This window comes from Macadamia integrifolia, unplaced genomic scaffold (assembly GCF_013358625.1).
Source record: "Macadamia integrifolia cultivar HAES 741 unplaced genomic scaffold, SCU_Mint_v3 scaffold2069, whole genome shotgun sequence".
NCBI classification, from domain to species: domain Eukaryota; kingdom Viridiplantae; phylum Streptophyta; class Magnoliopsida; order Proteales; family Proteaceae; genus Macadamia; species Macadamia integrifolia.
In genome coordinates this window covers 29,911-35,015 of record NW_024868493.1, presented here as the reverse complement: position 1 = coordinate 35,015, position 5,105 = coordinate 29,911, and the positions used below count along the sequence as shown (strand labels likewise).

Here is a 5,105-nt window from a genome sequence, read left to right as displayed (position 1 = left end):
ACCCACCTGTATTGGCTTATTCACTTGAATATGCATTTCCATTTCTTCTAGCATTTCTAAAACTTTATTTTACACTACCAACTCCACTTTAACTAAAACTTGACCTCTGAGCTTCAGAGCAAGGGCCCTTGAGTTTTACTTAACCACAAACTTTCATTTCTATTTAATGTTCTCCGTGGTAGATATTTTTGGCATTCTAAAGATATCAGACTTCTATAACCTTTCCTGAGGTTTATATATATATAAACAAAGAAAAAAAATTTCCACTCTCATCTTCTCCTTTGCCTTCAATAATTCAATTGAATGCCAATGCCAACCCAAATGATTACAAGCACCATCGATATCTATTCCACCATCTTCGACAAACAAATTTTTGTCATCCTCAAAAAAGAAATGCACTTCATTCTAATGCAACCTATTTACATCTGACCACTCAAAACTTACTCATTTAAACTTTCAAATACTAGGAGCTACATCTTTGAGTATACTCCTTAACAAGCTTTGCAAATGATGAGGACTGGATTTCTAGCAATTTGGTTGGGGAATCATACTCTAATATAAGACCTGCTTAACACAAGAAAACATGTCAATCTGATTAAGCAAACATCATATAAGAGAAGATGTTTTACAAACTCAACCGAACCCCATTTTAATTTGTAGTGTATTAATTTCTAGCTACTAACCATTATCAAGGAGGAGGACCATATCAACATCAAGAATTGATGTTATCCTATGCGCGATTGTGATCACAGTAGACCCTGAGAAGTGTTGCCTAAGTGTTTGCTGGATTAGATAGTCAGTTGCAGTATCCATTGAGGCAGTAGCTTCATCGAGTATTAAGACTTTGCTCCTCTTGAGTAATACACGTCCTAAACAGACTAGTTGTCTTTGACCCACGCTCCAATTCTCTCCATTCTCAGTTACTATGACAACCACGATATAAAAATGGTTTAGCTGTATTTTTTTCTTTTTTTCTTTCTTTTGGAAAAGGGGTTGGGTAGTGCACTAGAAGTTAGATGCATCATACAATAATAACTTAATTTTGAAAGGATTGGGCACTTGTGCATGGATAAATTGATATTGGGTAACTTCGGTATGGAGAAAAAATAAGAAGAAACAAACCTAGAGAATCAAGCTTCCCTTCCTTCTTTCTAACTTCATCACCAAGTTGGCATTTATCCAAAGCCTAAGACAACAAAAGGTCAATGTCAACTTACCACCTTGCTTGATTATTCAAGATGACATTGAATTGATCATTAAAAATGAGCTGAGCAAAAGATGCAATGAACAAGCAAGAGAGTGCCAAGTGGAAATGAAAAGCAGGGCAATAAAAATAATGCATTTCTCAAGTCCCAACTTATAGAATATCTTAAGCCAAACTTAGGCCAAATATTATCCAATTCTTCTAAAGGAAATAATTTAAAATTTTGGGAAAAATAAAAAGAATACAACCATGAGAAAGGAGTTCATAGAGATGCATATCCCAACTAGTCAATCGCAATGTTTTTATTTTGTGTCCAAATCATTAGTAGGTTGTAAATTTCTCTATCCTATCCTTATCATTGTTAAAGATTATTAATCATAAAAAATAAAAAATAAAAAATAAAAAAACCCACCTCCCAAATCTGTTCATCAGTGTAATCTTCAAGCGGATCAAGATTGCTTCTTAGAGTCCCCTCAAACATTGTTGGGTCTTGCGGGATGATGCTTAATTTTGACCGCAAGTCATGAAGGCCAATCTTGAAAATGTTGATACCATCTATTAAAATCTTACCGGCTGCAGGTTCAAGCATGTGAAAGAGAGCTTGTACAAGTGTTGATTTACCACTTCCTGTTCGGCCAACGATACCAATCTTAATCCCTTCAGGGAAAGTGCAAGTAAGACCTCGCAAGACAAGAGGAAGATGTGGAGCATACCGAACCTACATACATATTAAATAATAAACTCATTAAACTTAATAGGATTCCATAAGAGTAGGAAGAATGTCAAAAAAATTCCATAAGACATTGAAATAACCAAGGAGATAAAGACTTATGGAACATAGGTCAGGGAGATTACCTGCAAACCAACAATATCAATTTTCCCTTGTGATGGCCATTCATGACTTGGCTTATTTTCTTCTACCAACAAAGGGGGTTCACTAGGGATGCATACATATTGTAATATTCTCTCAATAGATATGATTTTGTTCTGAAGACAACAAATATCCCATATGACACCATGCATACTGAAACTAAGCCCATATGTGACTGCTAAACCCATAACACCTTCAAGAGAGGGGGCAAAAATTAATTACAAAATAAGCTTTCATGAGAGGAACCAATCATGGTTGCCTCAAGGATGGTTTTATAAGATCTCAAGTTTAACATTTTACCAGGACTAAGTACCCCCTTTGGCACCGAAATCAAAAAAACCAAAAAGATGGAATATGTGATAGATGCCAACATATCCATACGGAAACATAACCATTCTATTGCACCAGAGAAATGAAACTTGGGCCAAAAATATCCATCTACTAGCTTAAGGTTTGTGTCCATAAACCTCTGTTATTGATTGAAGTATCTAATTGTGGTTGAACCCAAACTAGATTCAATAAAATGTTGCGTAATTGGGGCTTGACATACTCCATACATTCATGATAGTTCTCATGCTACAGATATGTAATATTGCTAAAACAACAAGATTCATATAACGGATATTAGGTACAATGTAAAAAACATGTGTAATGAATAATGTATGGTGAACAGGAGCCTTATGCACAAGGTTGCTATCATTTTAGTTAGAGAATGATATAGGCTTTTTTATAAAGGATTTCTTAACATAAGTTGCTTAGATTTAGATGATTGATAGATACATCATCATGGATAAAAGACTATTGCCGCGGATGTTTTGCAATGTATGAAGGTATTCAGATCAACTTCATGGTAGAGTTTGTTGCTTTCTTTCATAACCTCAAGTATGCTGCAGAAAAAAGGGATAGAAAAAATTATGGATTAAGTGTGACTCTCAATCAGTGGTTACCTGCATTAAAAATCATGATATACCTTGGTGTTTCCAGCAAAAGTGGCTATTTTATAAGAAGTACTTGGAGAACACCACATGGATGATAACACATTGTTACAGAGAGGTAAACAATATAGCAGATACTCTAGCAAAACTCGCTACAGTCATTCGTTCTTCTTCATATTCGGATGGTGTTCCAAACTCTGTTTTATTTGAACTTAATTAGGATTGTCTGAATAGACCCAGATATCGTTTCTTGTAATTTCATTGTAATTTCCTTGCTTTGAGATTTTCGCTGCTGATGGCCATGTCGAAGGTGGTGTAAAATCTCAAAGAGTTTCTCTACTTTCAATTCTCATTCTTTGATTATTATATTCTTTTGCTGACCTTTAGCAAAAAAAAAATCATGGATAAAATTGTAAGAAAATATTTTATTCTATTTTATTTATTCTCAACTATCGAATTGTTACTATTTTCTATTTTAGATGTTGATTGAATTAGAAACATTACTTGTATCAGAGTACATCCAAAAATTTCTTGGGAAAGTCTGCAGCTAGAAGTGGCTTATTCCCTATTGCCAAAAGCACATGAATATACAGTTTACTACCTAAATGAAGTGTAGTGCAACGTAGGCACTTCACTTGGGATAAATGCAACTCATTGCATGCTCAACATAAAGCATAGCCCATGTGTTTCATCGATTCAATTAGGAAATAATAAGATATATGAAGGGTAAGTAGGAAAAAAAAGGGAAGTGGCAACGAAAGATGCAAAGGAACGAAAGAGGAAGAATATTTTTCTGTTAAAAATATCAACTACTAAATAATGTGGCAACACTTCCAAGGTGGTACACCTAGATAAGCTTGCTCAAATATTTTGCCACATAGTAGTTCCATTGAAACTAAATTTTTTATGATGTGAGTTTTCCAAATCACGACCTATCTATTTACCAAATTTGAGCCTTGATTGGTTGAGAATTCAACTTTGGGAAGCTTTAGGGGGTGTTTGGTTCGGTAAATCTTTGGGATGACATTCTTTAGAATGATAATTCTTAATTTTTGGAGCTGTTTGGTTCCACTAGATTGACCCTCATAAGTGAGCACCCTACTTCCCATGAATGACCATATTACAAAGGATGTGTTCCAAATCTAAGTTTACCTCAACACTTAAAACTCAGATTTGAGCAACCTTTTTACCACCTAATATAAAAGAAAAAAGCAGAAAGAAGTTTTCTACGGAAGCCAATATCTCAACCCGCGAAAAACAGGTACTAGCCTCAAGGTAGGGGTGTCAATTCCTAAATCGAACTGGTAAAACCGGCTGGACCAAACCGATAACAACACGGACCGAACCAAACCAAAGCCTCATTGGTTTAGTTTGGTTTGGAGTATTGCAACCCCAAAACCAAACCGAACCGCACTGAAAACCGGATGAACCCAAAATTGGCTCAAAACCTTGACCGAAACTGAAACCAAACTGGTAAGAAACCGAAACACTCCAAAATTCATTAAAAAAATCAAAATTTGCATAGTTTTGTATACATTTGTATGGAAATTCGAATCCAAACTAGATCAAAAACCAAAACCAACCCGGTTACAAATCGATTTAAGAAACCGAAGACAAACCAAAACCAAACCGCACCAAAACCAAAACCAAACCGAAACCAGAATTTCCTTATTGGTTCGGTTTCGGTTTCAGCTTTCCCACACCAAAACTGACTCTACCCGGACTGAAACCGATCCGGACCGACCGATTGACACCCCTACCTCAAGGCAATGAAACGATTTTTTAGAAAGAAACGTAATTCAGAAGAATGTCTATCAAAAGATTGACATTCATATCCGATATATCCACCATTTGATTTACCGAACCAAACACCCCCTTAGATTACCATTGAAAGTAAAAGGTTGGAAGTCTAAACATGGTATATCATAAAACGGAAATCAGGTCTAAAATCTTATCTTGATGGACTTTTTTCCTTTAATACTTAATATTTTAAACAATGAGATTATTCATTAATTTTTGAATTCTAACTTATATTTATCCATTTTATCATATTATAATAAATAAAAAATTTATTTCCAAAAAATTTTTTTTTTTT

At 34.8% G+C, this 5,105-nt stretch overlaps 1 pseudogene; it reads right to left on the bottom strand.

Annotated features, from left to right (window-relative positions):
• Positions 1-326: 326 nt before the first annotated feature.
• The window catches only part of LOC122065617, a 9,326-nt pseudogene continuing 4,547 nt past the window's right edge, over positions 327-5,105 (bottom strand).